At 37.9% G+C, this 13,453-nt stretch overlaps 1 pseudogene; it reads left to right on the top strand.

The window, feature by feature from the left end:
• The first annotated feature begins 1,796 nt into the window (after positions 1-1,796).
• On the top strand, positions 1,797-12,430 carry LOC102523588 (annotated as a pseudogene).
• The last annotated feature ends 1,023 nt before the right edge of the window (positions 12,431-13,453 follow it).

The raw sequence follows: 13,453 nt of genomic DNA, 5'->3' as shown, positions 1-13,453 counted from the left end.
CTGTTTCCATGTCTTGGCTATAGTGCTGCTATGAACATTGGGGTGCAGGTGTCTTTTTGAAGTAGGGCTCCTTCTGGATATATGCCCAGGAGTGGGATTGGTGGGTCATATGGTAAGTCTATTCCTAGTCTTTTGAGGAATCTCCATACTGTTTTTCACAGTGGCTGCATCAAATTGCATTCCCACCAGCAGTGTAGGAGGGTTCCCTTTTCTCCACAGCCTCTCGAGCATTTGTCATTTGTGGACTTTTGAATGATGGCCATTTTGACTGGTGAGAGGTGATATCTCATTAGTTTTGATTTGTATTTCTCTGATAATTAGTGATATTGAGCATTTTTTCATGTGCCTACTGATGATTTGTATTTTTTCCTTGGAGAATTGCTTGTTTAGGTCTTCTGTCCATTTTTGGATTGGGTTGTTTAAGGAAATTTAATAAGACTTAAAAAAATGGAAAGATATCCCATGGTCCTGGATTGGAAGAATCAATATTGTTAAAATGGTCATACTGCCCAAGGCAATCCACAGATTTAATGCAATCCCTATCAAATTACCCAGAACATATTTCACAGAACTACAACAAATCATAATAAAATTTATATGGAACCGCAGAAGACCTAGAATTGCCGAAACATTACTGAAGAAAAAGAGGCTGGAGGAATTACTCTCCTAGACTTCAGACAATACTATAGAGCTACAGTAATCAAGACAGCATGGTATTGGTACAAAAACAGACATATGGACCAATGGAACAGAACAGAGAGCCTAGGAAAGAACCCACACACTTTTGGTCAACTAATCTTCAATAAAGGAGGCAAGAATATACAATGGAATAAAGACAGTCTCTTCAGCAAATGGTATTGGGAAAACTGGACAGCAGCATGTAAAGCAATGAAGCTAGAACACTCCCTTACACCATACACAAAAATCAACTCAAAATGGATCAAAGACTTAAACATAAGGCAAGATAAAATAAACCTCCTAGAAGAAAATATAGGCAAAACATTATCTCACATACATCTCAAAAATGTTCTAGGGCAGTCTACCCAAGCAATAGAAATAAAAGCAAGCATAAACAAATGGGGCCTAATGAAACTTACAAGCTTCTGCACAGCAAAGGAAACCATAAGTAAAACAAAACAACAACCTATGGAATGGGAGAAAATTTTTACAAACAATGAAACCAACAAAGGCTTGATCTCCAGAATATATAAGCACCTCATATGACTTAATAAGGAAAAAAACAAACAACCTAATCCAAAAATGATTTTAATCTTTTAAATTTTATTTAAATTTATTTTATGACTCAGCATATGATCTGTCTTGACAAATACACCGTGCCCTAGAGAAGAATGTGTACTCTGCTGCTGTTATTTGGAGGGTACTGTAAATGTCAATTAGGTCAAGTAGGTTGATAATGGTGTTCAACTTTACAATCTTCCTAGTATTCTATCTTCTTATTCTGTTATTTATTGGAAATGAGTGTTGAAATTTCCAACTATAATGGTGGATTTATTTATTTCTCCTTACATTTCTATCAGTTTTTGTTAAATCAATATTAGAATTGTGTGCCAGTGCCACCAAAAAGTGGGATGTTGCTGTAACAGCCACCTAAGAATGTGAAAGTGGCTTTGGAACTAAATAATGGATAGAGGATGGGGGAATTTTGAGGTGCATGAAATAAATATGAACATTAAGGACAATTCTGATGAAAGCTCAGAAAGAAAAGGGGCCAGAGAAAGCCTCCATTCTTAGAGAACATACAAATAATCATGAATAGATTCTTGGCAGAAATACGGATGGTAAAGGCCATTCTGGCAAGGTCTCAGATAGAAATGAGGAACACGTTACTGGAACCCAGAGGAAAGCTGATCCTTGCTATAAAGTGGCAAATAACTTGGGTAAATTGTATTCATGTCCTAGTGTTCTGTAGAAGATAGAACTTGCAAGCAGTGAAACTGGATATTTAGCAGAGGAAATTTCTAAGCAAAGTATTGAAGGAGTAGCTTGATCCCTCCTGACTACTTACAGTAAAATGCCAAAGGAAAAAATAAATTGAAGATATAATTGTTAAGTAAAAAGGAACCAGAACTTGGAGCTCTGAAAAAATCTCAGCCTATCTATATTGCAAAAATGAGAAAGTATGTTCTGAAGAGAACAGTAACTGTCTGTCTGAACAGTCATTTGATAAAGAGATGATGAGTGTGGCTCACGAAATTATCAGGCATCTCAACAGAGACCTGGAATAAAAATAGGATTAAACCAGCAAGGACACTGTCAGCTGAACAAAAGGAGACAGAGAAAGCAGGAGAGAATGAAGGAAGGCTGTCAAATTTCTGTAAACATGTACCATTCTTTAAGAAAAGGGAAGGGCGAAGGATCCCAAAGGTGATTCAAAGATCATCAGGGTTCCCACCCCCACCAAAGACCCAGTGTGCAAAGGCCCAGGGGAAATGTCAGACAAGGCTACTTCCACCTTGGTCTTCAGAAGGGGGACCACTGCCCCCACATAAAGCCCCAGTGTGGGTAGGGCCTCTGCAGAAAGCCTTGGCCCTGGCTAGTCACAAGCATGGGGTCGACCAGGTAAGCTGTGGGAGTGACTTTACCTATTTAGTGGGCCTGAAGGACAAACCTTCAAACCGAGAAGGATTATTCTTGCACTTTAATATCTAATGGATTTGCCTTGCCAGGTTTTAGACTTCCTTAGGACCCCTCACTCCTCCCTTCTCTCCTGTTTCTTCCTTTTGGAAGGGAATGTCTATCCTATGTCTGTCTCACCATTGTATTTTGGAAGAGAACAACTTGCCTGATTTCACAGGTTCACAGCTGGAGAAGAATTTTGCTCCAGAATGAATTGTACCCTGAGTCTCATTCATATCTGATTTAGATGATATTCAGAAGAGACTTGAGGCTTCAGAGTTGATGCTAGAACAAGTTAAGGCTTTAGAGATGTTAGGATGGAATGAATATACTTTGCATGAAGGAAGAAAATGAACTTTGGGAGGCCAGGGGTGGAATGTTATGGACTGAATCTTTCTGTCCCCCCAAAATTCATATGTTGAAGCCCTAACCCCCCAATGTGATGGTATTAGGAGTTGGAGATCTTTGGGAAGTAATTAGGTTTTAGATGAGGTCATGACAGTGAAGCTCCCATGATGAGATTAGTGCCCTTATAAGAGGAAGAGACACCATAGTTTCCTTTCTCTGCCACGTGTGAGCATAGCAAAAGGACAGCCATCCGCAAGCCAAGAAAAAGGCATCCTGACTTTGGACTTCTCAGCCTCTCTAACTGTGAGAAATGCATTTCTATTGTTTCAGCCACCCACTCTATGGTATTTTCCTATGACAATCTGAGCAAAGTAATACATCCAGTGATATGTTGTGATAGAGATTAGGAAATTCAAACATTGGAGCTTGTTATAAAGGTATATAGTAGACTCTCAATAAACCTAACCTACTGAATAAATATAGGTTAAGAGAATTAAGAATTAATAAGAATTTCTCACAAGAACATAGGATAAGGAAATGTCTTATGAATAAGAAGATAGATGTTGGGAGAGAGGTTACTTTGTGCTGAACTAAACAAAAAGGACATAAATGGTTGTCCAGGATTTTACAGAATTTTATAGACAGAAAAAAAAGTAACAGAAAGTATTTCAGGAAATGAGAATTAAATGAAAAGAAGTGGAAAATGAGAAGTATGAGGTATATGAGAGTAGTGTGTAAATTAAACTGCTTGTGGTGGAAAATCCATGTAGAGAAGTGTAAGAGATAATATAGGACAAAGGCATTTAATCTGTATTGGATAGAGACTTGAATAGTAGGCCATTGCATTTGGATATTATTATAAAGGCTACTAAAGAGTTTTCCACAGGGACAGACATTATATGAAACATCTGCTACGCCCTGATTCATTTTCTTTGCTTCTTCCCCTAAAGCTGACTCAATTGCTTACTGCAGGCTTAGCCCCACTGCAGTTTACAACCTCAGTAACACTAACATATTAGCCTCTCCAGACACTATGATCCAGCACTGACAGCTGGATTTCCTCAAGCCTAGAGCCTCCTTCATCACCAACCAAAATCAGGGTCCAGCAAAAGAGGACTCAGCTTGGGGTGATCATGGAGCCAGATTCTGCTCGCCTAATCCATCAGACCGAGTGTCTGGCTCTTTCCTTCTTTCTATTTTCTGCCAAGTTAATTAGCCTAAAATCCCAGTCCCACAATCAACCTATTCCACCCACCACACAAACGACAGAGTTGGAATCCTATTTTTGAACCCCAGCAAGTAATAGGGGCTCCTAGTTCTCTGCCTCAATCGTGATAAGCTCTTTCTTCATCTGATTACTTGTCCCCTGCTGGCAAGGGATCTACCAAATGGGAGGACTTTGTGACAAGCACTGTGACCTTCCTGAATTCCAAAATTGCTATTTAATATGGTTTACTGCTATTCTCCAGGAGAAAGAATGATTCCTGTCACTATAACTTCCCACTTAACTGCTGGAGCTTGTGAGCCTGCCATAAACCAGACTATACATGTGGGTTGGGTTGCTAAGGTTCCGTTTCATCTACTGTGTTTTCCTCCTTTCCTAGCAGGTTGAGAATTACTGTAGGCCCAGGATATCGTATATCTATGCCCATCCAAATTTAATATGGCCATCATCCTGCTATTAGAGAAAAAAAAAAAAACTTTAACAACTTAGCAATATGTACTGATTGAACTCCGAACAACTTGCTACAAATTGAGGTTTCTCAAAAATCTGTCTCAAGTTTTCCTTTTTCAATTATCTATTATTATTCAACAAAGCTGGTCACTGAGCTGCCACCGGAATGTTACTAACTTTCTCCCTACATCTGGGCTTTGGCTGACAATTCTTTCTTAACCAGCCATTACCAACTACCTTCCCTCCTAATACTAGAATCATATTCCTATTTCAAGACTCAGTTGAAAACCTTCCTTTTAAAGTGATTTACTTAAGGGTACGGGGCTGAGGTAGGAGGACAGGATGCTAGGTAGTAGAAGCTACTCTAGAAAGTTCCACAAAGGCAGGCACCTCAAACATAATAGACTAGGAGGCCTCTTGAGAGTCAAGTCATAAAAAGTACATCCTTATCCTTTGTCCAAGAGACCTTGTAGACTTTTCATCTTTATCAGACAAAAAATAGCTTCTAGTATAGCCAAAAAGCATTGTTTATATTACCCTAAATTCCCTTTTGATTAGTTATGGCAAAATCAAAAGCAGTGCAAATGAAAATGGCATAAAAACAGAGCCTATCACTTTTAGAAGTGTTAATGAATGCCCCGTGGATTTTTTTTTAATTGCATGAGAACAGACAAGGAAATGTCTCCATAAAACTGTCACTTCTCAGGGGAAAGTGTTAATGCTATGCAAATTAAAATTTGAAAGTCTACTTAACTGAAATCAGCAACACCAAGAGTTGTGCATATGGAAAACACAATTCATCAGCCCTGAGAACAGAGCTGCCCAAGCTTTGATGGCTATACATAGCTCCAGCTTAGCCATTTTAGAGAATGTGCTCATTTTATGTTACAAAGTAAGCAAGGAGTTTTAAGACTTTGAAGAGATTTTCCCAGGTTGGGAACCTGGTAGGGTGGGGTTGGAGGGTTAACCTGATTTCTCTTCTTGAGAAAATTTCATAAAGGCTAAAGAATTCTTGAGAAATGGGTGTAACTGTACATGCATCTCCTTAAGAAACTTTTCATTCAATGCAAGTCAAATTACTCTATTAGATAAATATAATTTCTTAAAAGTTTGAAATAAAATTTTTGGATTTGGCTATAAATATTAAAACATATATTAAGTAGCATTCCTATTCTTTTTATATAATTTAAATGTTTAAAAGGCAGTTATATTCCCACTCTTTTTCTCATTTCTCACCAGCTTCAGGCAAAAAATTTAACCATATTACTCTCTGGTAGCACAGTCAGAAAAAAATCATTAGTCACAGTGTGCATAATCTTTATAAATTTTAGCTTGGCATTAGTTAATAGAAAGCCAGAGGCTTTCCAACCTCAAAAAGATATATTGCTCTGTTAAGAGTTAATAGATATATATTATGTATATATTATTGCTCTGGGTGACCAGCTAGAACACTGAAGAAAATTTAAGAAGAAAAGGTAGTATTTTACATAAAGAAATGCAAAATCAATAATTTAAGGTAAAAAAAAACTTTTTAATTTACTTGGAATAACATTTACTGTACAGAGTGATTCACCACTTTTCAAAAGTTTCATTTATTCAAGAAATATTTACTGAGCGCCTGCCAAGTGCCCTCTGCACAGGGAGCTGTGCAACTTAAGAAAGAAACAGAGACACCTGCTTGACCTTACGGAGCACCATCTGACAAGACCGCTGATCTAAATATCAGCAGTAGTGCAAAAGGATACATGCTGTGATAAATCTATTTACAAAATACTGTCGGGAATAGAGAAAACAAACATTTGGGAAGCTGTGATGGTGAATAAAATGGATGTTTGAAGAACATTTCTTAGAGAAAGTGACCTTTGAGCTAGATAGACCTTGAAAGATGAGAATGATTTCATTAAGCTGAGAAATAACGAAAGGTCAGTCCTGACAGTGAGACCAGACTGATGAGAAGAGCCAAAGTTGCAGGAACACAAAGTAACCTTCAGGGACATTAAATACTCTAGACCTATGCTTCTCAAAGTGTGGCCCAGGGACCAGCAGAAGCAGCATCCCCTGGAAGCTTGTTAGGAATGCAGAACCTCAGATCTTCTAAAGTAGGGTCTGCATTTTAATAAGATCCCTGGTGAGCTGTAGGCACATTAAAATTTACGAAACACTAGTCCGGAGTCTATGGTAAAGGGGAGAAAAATGATGTGAGAGATGAAAAGACAGATGAGTGTCCTTGATATATGCCATTAAGTTTATGCTGATTAGAAGGATTTAAAGGGTTTCTTAAACAATGGAGTGATGTAATCTGTGAATTACAGGATAGTCTTGGTGGCAATGTAGAGAAATGTTTGTATGGAGAGAGAACTGGACCCAGGAAGATCACTTACAGGGCTACAAAAACATAGGAAAGATGGCTACTATTTATTAAATGACTGCTACATGTCAGACATCATAGTATACACTTCATATTTTATATGTGTTATTTAATATTCCCATAATCCCCATTCTACAGATGAGAAACAATGTAAAAGAGGTTTTTTAAATCTGGTCAAAGTCATATGATGAGTAAGCTGCAGAAGAACCCTAACATCAGTATAATTTCAGATTTTGAGTTCTACCTCCAAAATATACCCCAAATCCACCTACTTCACTTCATCTCCACCCTAATGTATAACACCACCATCTTATGAATTACCACAATAGTCTATCAGCCTCTATTCTTGCTGCAGTCCATCTTCTATGCAGCAGCCTAAGTGATCGTTTAAAAATAGAAATCCTCTATTTAGTATCAACTATATAATAAAATGCAATTTTTTAAACCATAGCTCCCAAATCCCTAATAATTTGGACCCTGTCTTGTATCTGAGATCCCATCTTCTAACACACTCCACCATCACTGTATTCTGTCGCACTATGCATTAAGTAACATGACGTTTCTCCCCCTCAGGATTTTGCATTTATGGTATGCTTTGCCGAGCTCACTTTTGTCCCAGCTCTTTGCATGATGACTGGCTCCAAATCAAAGATAATTTGTTGATCTCAGTCAGCAGGGTTCATCTCTCAATCCCTGTCTCCTGTATAACTGTTTGCATACCAGCTGCTGAGACTCTCCCCCTTCTTCTAAGGGCATTAGAGTACCTTGTTGGCTCCACTCAGTGCCTATTTTCACAACTGAGTATAAGTTATCAGCATAATTTTTCATTTCCCATTTTAGAAATAAAATATCAAGTTGTGGAAAAGTAAATGGGAAAACAGGAGACAGTAGTAATGTATAATAAAACATCTTCCCCCTCAACTATAATAACTCTCATTTGGAATTAGGCCTGAAAACCATCAGTTTCCCAGAAGCTTGTTTTTTCAAGCTGATGGAGAAGTTCTTGACTAGATATACTCAGTTATCTGCCTTGATCTAGGATGCAAGGATGAAAGATCAAGAATGTGCACTAAATTCATATTAAAACTCTCTTCACATACCACTCGGCAATTTAAAATCAGTTTGTATATCTTTTATCCCATTTGATTGCACACTAATCATATGAATTAAACAATGGACAGCAAGAATTTTCTACTGGGTTATTCTCATCACCATATATTATTCTCTTTATATTAAAAAAATTTTAAAGACTTCTCTTGAACCGACTTCTTTTCAGAAACTACCACATTATGTGCTACTTTTTGTACAAAAACTCCTCTAAAGATCTTCTTCAATCCACTCCAGTTTGGTTTTTGCCTGCACCATTCCCCAGAAACTGCTCTTGGCAACTTTGATGAAACTGACCAATTCTTTAAAAGACCCAAAGTATCATACCTCACTCAAGACGGAAAAGGTAATCTCAACAGTCCTGTATCTATTAAAGAAATTGAATTTTTCCTTAAAAACCTTCCAACAAAGAAAACTCCAGGTTCAAATATTTTCACTGGTAAATTCTACCCAAACTTTAAAAAAGAAATAAAATAAATTATACACAACTTGCTGCAGATACTAGAAGAGGAGAAAATACTTCCCAATTCATTTTATAAAAGTAGCATTACCCTGACATCAAAACCAGATAAAGATATTATGAGGAAAGAAAAGCACAGACTAATATCCATTATGAAAACAGATGTAAAATTCTTCAACAAACTATTAGCAAACCCAGTCCAGCAATAAATAAAAAGAATGGTGCTTCATGACCAAGTGGAGTTTATACCAGTATGTAAGACTGGGGCAACATTAAAAAAATCAACCAATGGGACTTCCACTTTCATTCAACATTGATTAAGAGAGGCTAGATTTACATTCCTTCTTGAAACAACTGAAGAAACAGACAAAACACATGAAACAACATCATTCAGAATATTGGATATCAGGCAATGAAGGACAGTAATCCTTTGGAGACGGGGAAAAATTGAGGTGAGCCCTACAAAAAATGTTAAAGTCCTTCAAGCACAAGTAAAATGATACCAGATGAAAACTTGTATCTCCTCAATGGACGTAAGAGCCATTGGATCTGGTAATCAAGAGGGTAAATATAAAGAAAGTTTCTAAATTATTATTTAAATATATTTCGATATACATTTCAAATATAATCAACTGTTCAAAGTGAAAATGATAATATATTAGGTGCTTAATAACATCTAGAAGTGAAGCGTATGACAACAGGAGCAGAAAGGCAGAGGGAAGTAATGGAAGTCTACTTAAAGTCTTCATTCTGTGTGTGAAATACTAACTATCACTTGGAGGTAGACTGTGATGAAGTAAAGATGTATAATACACACTTTAAAATAACCTAGCAAGTAATAAAGCAAAGAGTTACAGCTAATAAACTACGCAGGTAAAATGGAATCCAAAAAAGGGCACAATTAATCCATTAGATGACAAAATTTAAAAAGAAGGAAAAGGAATATTGTGTATAACTAAGATAACACATTAATTTTGGGATTTCATAATAGTAATTTCTTGCTCTTAATGCACTCATTTATATTTGCAAAAATTTAATTTTCTCTCTACTTGCTACATTATAATGCTAACAAATGGTCATTCCCATTTCCTGTTTTGTAATTCAAACTAGAGGGAAAAAAACATGAAAGTCAAATGGAAGCAATTTGATTTGATCTTTCTAACTAAACTTTCTGTTATCTAAATCTGAACCTTTTCACTGACTAGCAGTTATCTGTAACGCAATAGCAATTATCATCAGGGATGAGACTTAGATATGTTCCTGGTACTTTCCTCTGAGGATTGCTCAGCCTTCAGAAACAGCTGCCTCTGGGCTAGCTCAGCCTTAAGACTGGGGGAGGGATGGGGGCCCTGAAATTACCTCTCACATATTGATGGATAGAGAATACATCTACTGGGAGGGGAGTTCCATTTACCTGGCTTCAGGTTGTATGTAGAAGTTCATCCACTGAAGCAACCTTTCTGACTTCTGCTCCAACCAGGTGTGGAAAGATGTACCTGACAGGAAAGTTTGGGAGGAACATCTGGGCCATTCAGTATGAGCCACTCTTCCTTCAATGACAACCTGACCTGGGAGCCATGCACAGCTCTCTGTGATGGAGTCAGAGACCTGCCCTAAGACGGAGGCTTGTGCTTGTCAGCTGTGCCAATGGCAAAGTAGGTAACCCTGTCTAAATTGGAGGTTCATAACTATTTAGCTATAGGTCTCAAGAAATCCCAGTTTAACTAGGTAAAATTAGTAGACTTACTAATGAACAAATAACAATTAGTGGAGGTTTATATTATGAAAGAATAAATCACATTTTTGAGTTAAGTAAGGGAGAAATACCACTCAGTGGTCATATGGAATCCAGAGGTTAAGAGTTTAATTTAAAAGAACAATGTCTGGAATACTCTGATTCTAGAAATCAGCTTTCTGTTTAGTAAAAGTGACCTATTAAGTTTTCTTCTTTTGAGAGCCTACATCTGTCTCTGGGTTGGTTCCAGACTCAGGATGGGAAGAAAGGAGTAGTACTTATTGATCCACTCAGACTCCAACATCTTGGTAAATGAATAGGGAATCTTGAGAAATAAATAAGAAAAGGATGAGGGAGGGGACAAAATAGCATGGGAAAGTGATGTTCTGCTCAAGGCCGGGGCTGTACTGTGTTAGGCCATGTGGGCTTTCACGCCTGAGTGGGCATGTAGTCAGACAGGTAATCCGAGACTATTTTGACAGCTTTGGCTGACCTTGCAGGCGTGGCTGAGGCAGAGATGAGGTGTTTCTAGGCATTGTTGGGTAAAATAATATTTGTAGCTTTTATCATGTCTCCGAGCCAATTCCTCAGACCTGTACTTTGAAGTCTGAGGGTAGATGTATGGCACAGCCTTAAGACGTGGCTGCTATCTGGGCCTTGTCCAATTCCAAGATGTGTCACCTGCTCTGGGACCTTCAGGTCACTGTTCACAGCGATAGAATGAGGGGAAGCCCTTTATAGAGAGATAAACTGTGTCCTTTCCACACGGTCCATTTGAATCACAGAGTCTTTAGCAGCAGATGCAGATGCATCCCAGAGGGTTCTGTTGCCTACACAGAAAACAAATGATGAAGGATGTGAGCAAAACAGAGGAAGTCTGAAGAGCTCTTTGATGATGATGATAACTGCCTACAGCACTTGGAAGAATCATCTGGGCCCTCCATGCTGAAATCCAAAATACCTTTAGTGCACCTAACTGGAGAGAGGAGAAAGAAGAAACTTAAAGGAATTCTAGGCCCCAGAATTAAGTGCCTTAGTCAGCATTTGCATCAGAGTTTAAGGAAGGTATTGAATTGGTAATAAAGAAGCTCTTATTTTGGGCCCCCGACTGGATGTGGATCCTGACATTGTTTCAGCTCTTGGTGATGATTTCAACTTTGATGATCCAGAGAGTCCATGTGAAGATGATTTTATCTTCCAGACTTTTGGGGGAACAAGAGGGGAAGTGGGAATGGATGTACAGATATCTGAAGCTGAAAATGGCAGTGAGTAGGAAGATATGGATGAGAAGAAAAGTGATGGGAGGAATGATGGTTCTGATTTGTAAAGCCCATTCTCAAATGAAGATGATTTATCTGGCTGGACAAATCTCACGGAGTCATAGGAAGCCATTTCAGAGAAATAAAAAATCACTTCATAGAGAATTCTACTACTTTCTCAGTCATGAGAAAAATGAACAGCTGGCCCTAAATGAGCAGTTTGAGTTTTATGAGCAATAAGATGATAAGATTGGTGCTCTGGATAATGCCAAATTGGAGGATTCCATTCATGTAGGTAGCAATTGGTTACATGAAGTTTTGAATGACGAACATAAAGAGAAGGCAGAGAATTGTGTAAACTTGAAAACACTTTACAACTTTGAGGATGAAGTGTGCCAGTAAATGAGACTGATGGTCTGAGGATGAAGAGACGCTTTCTATTATTCTAGAAGAAGCAAAAGAGAAGTGGGATTGTGAATCCATTTGCAGCACATGCTCACATTTATTCAACCATCCTTAGCTTATCAAGTATCAATCAAAGCCTGAGCAAATCTAAATATTTACTAAAATAAGAATACCTCTTAGCTGTTTACCAAAGAAAGGACTCACAGCAAAGCAAGCTAATAAGTGCAGATGATTAATGACAGTGGTCTGCCTAAGGTATCAACTCAACCACACTCTAAAAATGAAAGCAAAGAAAATAAAAGGGCAGGAAAGCAAGCTATAAAAGAAGAGCACAGGGAACAGAGACTAGAGAATACAAATTAGCCTTCAAACCGGAGAAAAGAAGCAGGAAAAGGAGCTGCTGAATTTGAAAAGTGTTAAGGGTCCAAAGTTATGAAAATGGGACATTTAGAAAAAGGCACATCTCTTATTAGAGACTCCCATAGAGAGAGTCTGCAGATCTGCTCTGTCAGCAGAGGACATATGTAGTGGACATTGGCCAGTGACACTGGGAAGACAGACTGGGATTGACTTGTGGCTTTGAACTTCTAAATAAAGAGCTTGGACTTTATTTTATGAGCACTTAAAGAACTAGAGTTGATTTAAAATAAAATTTTTTATTATGCAAAATTTCAAACATATGCAAGATTATAAAGAACTGTATAGTGAACCTCCATGTACCCATCATCTAGTCTCAGTGAGCATCAGCTCTGGCCTGTCTTAGTCTGTCTATACTCCCATCCATGTATTCTCACTCCATGTGCTTTGAATCAAATCCCAGGCATCACATCAATTATTCATAAACATTTCAGTAAGCATGTATAAAATATAAGGACCTGTTTTTCTTTTAATACAATCTCAATACCACTATCAAATCTAAAAAATAATAATTCCTTAATATCATCAAATACACAGGCAATGTTCAAATTATGAATTGACCAAAAATTTTTAAGAGAAAAATTATGTGGTGAAAGCAATGATTTAGAAAAGTTACCATGGTGCCAGTGTACAAGACATATTACAGCCAAGTAAATCAGCACAGAGAAGGGGAAGTATAAAGGCCATAACCAAAGGACAGACATGAGACAGCCAAGGGGTCAGCTAGTGTGATGGCAACTGGGATGAAACCATGGACCCTGAGTGAGAGACAGACTGGATAGGTCTCCATGAAAGCAAAGATGAAGGAAGAGCAAAAAGAGGAAAAGCAGTGCTTCTCCTGGGACAGAGAAGCACAAGGCATAATTGATATAGGATGAAAGACGGTGAATTTAGTCATGTATCTATTGGCTTTAAAGATGGATGCCTGTTTGGAAATGTATAGAGAATACCTAGAAGATGCCAACCATGGTTTGAGGGAGAGACTGGGATTAGAGATTCAGATTTGAGAATCAGAGGTCATGGTTAATTGAGAGAACGTGTA

The sequence above is a fragment of the Camelus ferus genome, chromosome 2 (genome assembly GCF_009834535.1).
Source record: "Camelus ferus isolate YT-003-E chromosome 2, BCGSAC_Cfer_1.0, whole genome shotgun sequence".
NCBI classification, from domain to species: domain Eukaryota; kingdom Metazoa; phylum Chordata; class Mammalia; order Artiodactyla; family Camelidae; genus Camelus; species Camelus ferus.
Note: the sequence above shows the minus strand (reverse complement) of the source record. Positions and strands in the feature narration are given on the sequence as shown.